Source organism: Eumetopias jubatus, unplaced genomic scaffold, assembly GCF_037043125.1.
Source record: "Eumetopias jubatus isolate StellerSeaLion01/CBP00866 unplaced genomic scaffold, mEumJub1_p1.0 scaffold_11, whole genome shotgun sequence".
NCBI classification, from domain to species: domain Eukaryota; kingdom Metazoa; phylum Chordata; class Mammalia; order Carnivora; family Otariidae; genus Eumetopias; species Eumetopias jubatus.
In genome coordinates, this window is record NW_028274817.1 from 110,698,320 (window position 1) to 110,706,607 (window position 8,288).

Sequence of the window (8,288 nt, forward strand, 5' to 3'; positions counted from 1 at the left end):
CTGTGCTCTTAACCAACATACCATGTGATGAAACATTTAGTAAACTTGAAAGGGAGTGCAATGTTATTAGGATTTATTCTGAATGTGAATAAAATCAGCAATGCCGCTATGAAATACATATTAATTTAATTGCCTAACACCAAATTATTTACATTTGGAGATTTTATGAAAGAGTATGTTTTAAAAATAAGAAGCCCTGGGCTTTAGGGCTGCCTTCCTGGAAATTTTTTAAGGTCCCCTCTAGCACCAGTGCTGGCCCAACAAACAATGTTTCCCAGGCAGTGTGTACTTTGCTCAGACTGGAACCAGTGTGTGATCCAATCACTGGTTGTCATTCTCCCTTCCAGTTGCTTTTCGAACTGCTATGCTACCTCTTGCATGAGGTTAACCACATGCCCCAAAGAGCTCCAGGAATCATATCTATGGGCTGGTCTTGAGGTCCTAGTTGCAGGAGGCCAGCCTGGTGAGCCCAATGTTCCCACCAGCCAGTATGATATTTCTTTCATGAAATTGCCTAAGACTTGCTGATTGGAATGGCTCTCACTCGTATCACACAGAGGACAAGTATCTCTAAGCTATCGATGGTCCATCACTGACCCTTGGGCAAAGCTGCTTCCAGCCTATAGCACCCAAAGGTGGCAACGTTGGCAGCAGGCACCCATTACTATGTGTGTTCCCCTGCTGGCACACAAGCTAATCCTCTACCACCCCCCAACAGCCTCCAAAGCTGCTGGTGGCACTCCAAGGGAGGCCATGCCTGTGTCCTCAAAGGCTTTGGAGGCCATCACTCAACAATGCCAACAGTATATTCATGTCCCTTCTTGCCTCTGATTGATGTGATGTGATGATTCTGTGCTCTCCCAAATCAGTCTCAAGCCATGTGGGACAGAGACAGACATTACTTGTGCAAATGGGACTGCTCTTCTCACTCAGCCCTGGGACCCTCATCTATCCTCCACTCTCCTCCCCCCTGGTGGCTTTGAGTACAGAACAGGGGTATAGTCAACACTGAGAGAGATTGAATTCTAGGAATGCAGTGGTGAAGGCCTAAAGAGGTCAAGAGAAGATATGCTTGAGTGATGTGCTGTTCTACCTTTGTGCTATAAAATGCTGAGTGATTAATTTAACATGACCAGAAAAGGGCTTATTCACATTTTCCTGCATACTCTGAAGGAGACTTGCATTTGTGATCATTATCAACAAAACAGTTACAACATCTGAAAGAGTCATGGGCAGCAGAATGAATGATGCACTGTTAATGTGTAATTATGTCACTAGCAGTATGTAACTGTTATTAGGGAACTGGAGGGACAAAAAGCTTCAGTAGCCTCCGGTTTAGCTGGGAGGTTTTTTTTTTTCCTAATCACGAATGGATGTTGAGTGATTTTTTTAAATGACGATGTCCTCTGATTCGTGTTATGCAAGAAAAAATGCCCATCTCAACTTAGCAGCAAAAATTGGATCAAAGACTTGACATTATGACCCCTACAAATATTGTAACCATTTCTCATCAAGGACATTAGCAAAGAGCGATTTTTTTTCATTAATCACAAAAAAAGGGGATCTTTAGGAATTCCATTTGCCAGAAAGTAATCTCACCTACTTTCCTTTATGGAAAAATGTGAAAGCCACAGCCAGTTTTACATTTCCAAGAATGTGAAATTGAACCCCAAATTCTAAGGATTGGAGAATAAACTAGCATTGTTCAGTTCATCTTCCTCATCTATCACTGATTGTGTGAATTGGGAGCTCCAGATAGAAGTTATTGAACTACAGTGCAATATAATACTAAAAGTGAAATAATCGTATTTATTTATCCTAAATATAAAAACAGTGTGCAATGATCCTTTCCATGTTCAATATGAACTATCAATTTATGAAGAGCTTCTTTCTGTTTTGAAACCGAATTCAATGGAATATCAAAATCAGATAGAAGACTCAAGGATGAATTCGACCCTGTACCTCACAATATGAAATATAAGACCTGACATTTCATGTTTTCTCAGAAGTATCTGTTTTCCAGTTCTGAACCCAAAAAGTATGAAACATGAAAGGAAATAATTAATAATTTCCTGTGTCTATTTTCAATTTGCACTTCCCCATGTATATGGTAAAATATGATCTCCATCAGTATATCTGTGTTTATTATGTTATCTCTTCACACTGTATTTCAGTAAAAACAAAGAAATCTTGATTATATTTCTGGCAGTTGATTTTCCATACATCTGCCCTGCTTCACTAATTTATCTGCTTTGTCTATAGATGCCCTTAAGTTCATGACTCATGCAGTAAGTATTCACCAAATGATGGCTGAGCTGAATGCACTGCAAACACTACTGATGTTATGCTTTGTTCATTGAATTTTCTTTTGATTTCTGTGTTGCTTCAATCCATAAACAGAGCAATAGCAAAAACTTAGGTGCAAAGCCAGCACTGAATAAAGATTCGTACAACAGTGCTCGCTTCGGCAGCGCATATACGAAAATTGGAACGATACAGAGAAGATTAGCATGGCCCCTGCGCAAGGATGACACACAAATTCGTGAAGCATTCCATATTTTTTGATTAACATAACATAATAATAAAAAAATGTAAACATTAAAAAAAGATTCGTACAACAGAATTTCAAATGTTGGTACAGAGCATTAAAATAATACTGGATCCAGAGGTGATACTCAGCATATTTAGAATGCTAATTCTCAGAAGGCTAATAAAAATATTACCAATTGATCTATATAAAATAAATAAATAAAAATACCTAAAACTCCATTGAAAAGCCCAGCATTTCTCAAGCATTTTTTAAAATCAGTCTACTCCAATCATGGCTTAATCTGTAAGAGCATAAATAGATGCATTTCTATCATTGTCTTTCTCCATGATTCAAACACCCAAATGTAACTTTCGCAATTCCAAAAAAAAAAAAAAAGATTCCTATTGCAAACTTCTCTTTTTTCACATTTTAATGTAATGACTGGCATATCTGGGGGTGAGGGAATATTTCTTCACTTTTTGGATCCTTATTTTTGCCTTGCCACAATTTACTAATTTTCTCCAATTATGAATATAGTCTGCTTCACATCCTTTTCTGGAATGAAGTAGGATGTAAATGTACACATTCTTTCCTAGTATTCTTCAGGTAAGAGAAAGCATATGCTATAACAGGGCCTGAGGCAACTTAACTAACGCAGTCTTATGTAAGCAACTTAACTAACTAACGCAGTCTTATGTAAGCACTTTCTGTAAGGTTTCATTTTTGTAAATATATTTCTAGTGAAAAATTTGAGTCATTTTCAGGTTTTTACTTTGGCACATAGAAAACAAGAAGCTATTACCTAGCCTGGGCTTAATAAGCACACACACACACACACACACACACACACACACACACACAAAATCAAAAAGACCAAAGAAATAAACTCCACTGCTCAAATCTAGTATTTGTCCAAAAGTTTAATGATTGCATCAAAAGTCTTTCAAAATGACTGCCAGTTGATAAAGAGTCACCATTGGTAGAAAACTACCCCCAAGACAAGAGACTAGAAATGCATTTTCTCTTCAGAGTGAAATGAAAAAGGATTATAAATGGGAATGGAAAACATGCAAGTGAATTCAATCACTCATTTAACAGGAACGATGGAGCAACTTTGTGTCAGTTTCTATTCAAGGTGCTAGAGACACAACTGAACACATCAGTCCAAGTCCTTGTCCTCATAAAACCTATATGCTGATAGGGGCGCCTGGGTGGCTCAGTCAAACATCTGCCTTCGGCTCAGGTCATGATCCCAGGGTCCTGGGATGGAGCCCCGCATCGGGCTCCCTGCTCAGCAGGAAGCCTGCTTCTCCTTCTCCCACTCCTCCTGCTTGTGTTCCCTCTCTCGCTGTCTCTCTCTCTGTCAAATAAATAAATAAAATCTTTAAAAAAAAAAACCCATATGCTGATGAATGAGACACTGATAGACAGCTAAAAAATAAATAAATGTGATACAGGGTTGGGTGTGTCTGTAAAGAAAATAACAGAGGGTAAGGAGATGGAGTCATTGAGGGCAGGGTACTATTTCAGATAGAGTGGTCAGGGAAGGCTCTAACAGAAGGGAACATTTGAGCAGAGACCTGAATGAAATGAAGGAGTTAGGTATGCAAGGATCTGAAGGAAAAGCATTCAAGGCAGAGAAAACTGCCAGAGCAAAGGCTCTAAGGCACAAAAAAGTTTGGAGTGTTCCAGTGTGACTCAAACAGAGTGAACAAGTCAGAGAGAAGCTGGAGATGAGGTGATAAATATCATAGAAGCTAGACTATGCCAGGCTATGGCAGGTTTTTTTTTTTAATAGCCACGAATTCTTTGACACTCCTCTCTTTAAGAAGTGGGCTCTAAGTTACCTCCTTTTGGAGCTGGTGGGCTTTGAAGTCCTTCAACCAATAGAGAACTGTGACACTAAACACTTTCCAAGGCAGCACCTTAAAATGACCATGCAGGTTTCACTTGGTTTCTTGGATACTTGCTTCAACTATGCTGAGGCTGTCATGCTGGAGAGGTCACATTTAAGCACTCCAGTCAAGAGTTCCAGCTAAACCTAGATTTCCATTCATCCCACCAAGGAGCCAGACAGACATGTGAATGAAACAGACTGTCCAGATCAGCCTATCCACTGAGTGAGTCCTCTGAGTGATTTCAGTTGACTCCATCATCAGGCAGAACCAACCAGTCAACACCTGCCCCAAGTTTCTAAAGTATAAAACAGTTGTGTTTTAAGTCACTAAGTTTTGAAGTGATTTACTATACAGCAATAGTAACTGGAACCAGGGCCCTTGGGGCACAGTAAGAATTTGTTTTCTATTCTGATTATGATAGCAAGCCATTGAAGTTTTGAGCAAGGAAATAATGTGATCAGATTTACAGTTTTTAAAAAGTCATTTGGGCCAATTAGTAAAAGGTGAGCTATAGGATTGTAAGAGTGAATGCAGGAATACCATTATGAGGTTCCTGCAGAATCCTGGCAAGAGAAGAGGGGGGCTTGAACTAGGGAGATCACAGCAGAGGAGTGAGACATAGTTGGATTTAGATTATGTTTGGAAAGTGGAGCCCAGAGGATTTGCTGATATGGGATGTGAGAGAAAGAAGGAAGGACTGCATCTTAGTTTTTGGCCCAGGCTACTGGGAGAATTATGGTAGTCTTAAAAAAGACTAAGGGGAGATGCATATTTGGGCACAGAAGGAGGGTCATAAGTTAATTTTTGGACACGTTAACAGGCTTTTTAAAATTTAAGTATAGTTGGGGGTGGAGCAAGATGGCAGAGGAGTAGGAGACCTGGATTTCGTCTGATCTCAGGAATTCAGCTGAATAGGGATCAAACCATTCTGAACACCTACGAACTCAACAGGAGATCGAAGAAGAGAGTAGCAACAACTCTCTGAACAGAAATGCGACCACTTTCTGGAAGGTAGGGCGTGCGGAGAAGTGAATCCGAGGCAATATTCGGGAGGATAGACGGCGGGGGAGGGGGCCTCCGTCGGCCGCTTCTGGCAAGTGATAGAGCCGCGGAGCACAAAATCGGACCTTTTAGAAGTCGGCTCCGCTGAGGGACGTCTCTCCAGTGGCCAAGCGGGGGGTGGAACCCTCGCGGGACAGTGTGGTCTCAGGACCCTTGGGGTCACAGAAAGACCGGGGGTGCCTGAGTGCGGCAGAGCTCCCGGGTATCGGAGCGGGGAAGCCGGCTGCAGAGACGGAGCCGAGGCGCGGGCTCTCAGCTCGGGGTGGCCATAAACTGTGATCCGCGGCCCAGTCGGGCCACTGCTCCTCCAGCAGGGACCCAACAGGCGGCAGATCCGGGGAGACTCCCCTTCCTCCCCTGGGAGAAGCGGCGCGGGAACGCACCGCAGGAATCTGCTGGGTTTGGAGACTCCACACGGGGTCGGGTGCCAGACATAGAAACGCTCGGTCACAGGCCGGGTGAGCGCGGAGTGCGGCCGGAGACCGGGGAGACGGGAGTGATTGACTGCTTTTCTCTGGGGGCGCACTGAGGAGCGGGGCCCCGAGTTCTCAGCTCCTACGGGCAGAGATTGGGAGGCCACCATTTTCACCCTGGTCCTCCAAAGCTATACCGAGAGCTTGCAGGGAACAAAAGCTCCTGAGAGCAAACCCGAGCAGCTTGCTTAGCCCTGACCGACAAGGGTGGGGCAATTCCGCCTCCGGCAAAGACATTTGGGAACCACGGCAACAGGCCCCTCCCCCAGAAGATCAGCACGAACAGCCAGCAAGCCAAGACCAAGTTTACCAATCAAGGACAACGGGAGAACTCCAGCGCTAGGGGAATACTGCACATAGAATTCATGGCTTTTTTACCATAATTCATTAGTTTTTCAAAGGTAATTTTTTTAACTATTTTTTTTATTTTTCTTTTTCCCTTTTTCAACCAACATCTTATCAATCCCTTTTTAAAAAAAAAATATTTCTTTATTTTTCATTTTTAGAGTCATATTTTATCCCTTCATAGTAGTTACCCTTATTTTGGCATATATATATAAGTTGTTCTCTCTTTAAAATTTTGAGATACAGTTTCTTCTAACAGATTAAAATATACCCTAAATCACTAGTGTATGGCTTTATTCTAGTCTCCTGCCTGATCACATTCTCTCCCTTTTTTTTTCTTTTTCTTTTCTTTTTTTTAAATCTTCGTTCTTTTTTCAAACAACTTCTTATCTTATCAATCCCTTTTATAAAATCTTTTATAATTTTCATCTTTACAGTCATCTTCCATCCCTTCATTGTATCAACCCTTATTTTGTACATATATAAGTCTTTCTTCCTTTAAAATTTTAGCAGGCACTTTTTTCTAACAGACCAAAATAGGCCCAAAATCTAGTGTGTGGCACTAATCTATTCACTAGCCTGATCATATTTGATCATATTCTTTTTTTTGTATTGTTCTGTTTTTGTTTTTATCTTTTTCTTTGTGTTTTTTTTCTTTTCTCTTTCTTTTTTCTTTCTTTCCCTTTCTTTTCCCCTGGTTACAGGTCTTTTCTGATTTGCTTAGAGTATATTTGCTGGGGACGTTGTTAACCTGTTAGCATTTTGTTCTCTCATTCATCTTTTCTCCTCTGGACAAAATGACAAGATGAAAAAAATCACCTCAGCAAAAAGAACAAGAGATAGTACCGTCAGCCAGGGACCTTCTCAATACGGACATTAGTACGTGTCGGACCTAGAGTTCAGAATCATGACTTTAAAGATACTAGCTGGGCTTGAAAAAAAAGCGTGGAAGTTCTTAGAGAAACCCTTTCTGGAGAAAAAAAAGAACTAAAATCTAACCAAGTCAAAATCAAAAAGGCATTTAATGAGGTGCAATCAAAAACGGGGGCACTAACTGCTAGAATAAATGAGGCAGAAGAGAGAATCAGCGATACAGAAGACAAAATGATGGAAAATAAAGAGGCCGAGAAAAAGAGAGAGAGAAACAACTACAGGATCGCGAGGGCAGAACTCGAGAGATAAGCGATACGATAAGACGAAACAACATTAGAATAATTGGGATCCCAGAAGAAGAAGAAAGAGAGAGAAGGGCAGAAGGTATATTGGAGCAAATTATAGCAGAGAACTTCCCTAATGTGGGGAAGGAAACAGGCATCAAAATCCGGGAGGCACAGAGAACCCCTCTCAAAATCAATAAAAATAGGCCAACACCCCAACATCTAATAGTAAAACTTCTGAGTCTCAGAGACAAAGAGAAAAATCTGAAAGCAGCTCAGGAGAAGAGCTATGTAACCTACAATGGTAGAAACATTAGATTGGCAACAGACCTATCCACAGAGACCTGGCAGTCCAGGAAAGACTGGCATGATATCTTCAGAGCACTAAACGAGAAAAATATGCAGCCAAGAATACTATATCCAGCTAGGCTGTCACTGAAAATAGAAGGAGAGATAAAAAGTTTCCAGGACAAACAAAAACTAAAGGAATTTGCAAACACGAAACCAGCCCTCAAAGAAATATTGAAAGGGGTCCTCTAAGCAAAGAGAGAGCCTAAAAGCAGCATAGATCAGAAAGGAACAGAGACAATATACAGTAACAGTCACCTTACAGGCAATACAATGGCACTAAATTCATACCTTTCAATAGTTACTCTGAATGTAAATGGGCTAAATGCCCCAATCAAAAGACACAGGCTATCAGATTGGAATAAAAAACAAGACCCATCGATATGCTGTCTGCAAGAGACTCATTTTAGACCCAAAGACACCCCCACATTGAAAGTGAGGGGGTGGAAAACCAGTTACCATGCTAATGGACACC

The 8,288-nt window shown here is 41.2% G+C and overlaps 1 non-coding gene across 1 annotated transcript; it reads left to right on the forward strand.

The window, feature by feature from the left end:
* The first annotated feature begins 2,455 nt into the window (after positions 1 to 2,455).
* Positions 2,456 to 2,562, forward strand: LOC114223640 (U6 spliceosomal RNA). The gene has a single exon (XR_003612204.1). It is a non-coding gene; the product is annotated as a U6 spliceosomal RNA (small nuclear RNA).
* The last annotated feature ends 5,726 nt before the right edge of the window (positions 2,563 to 8,288 follow it).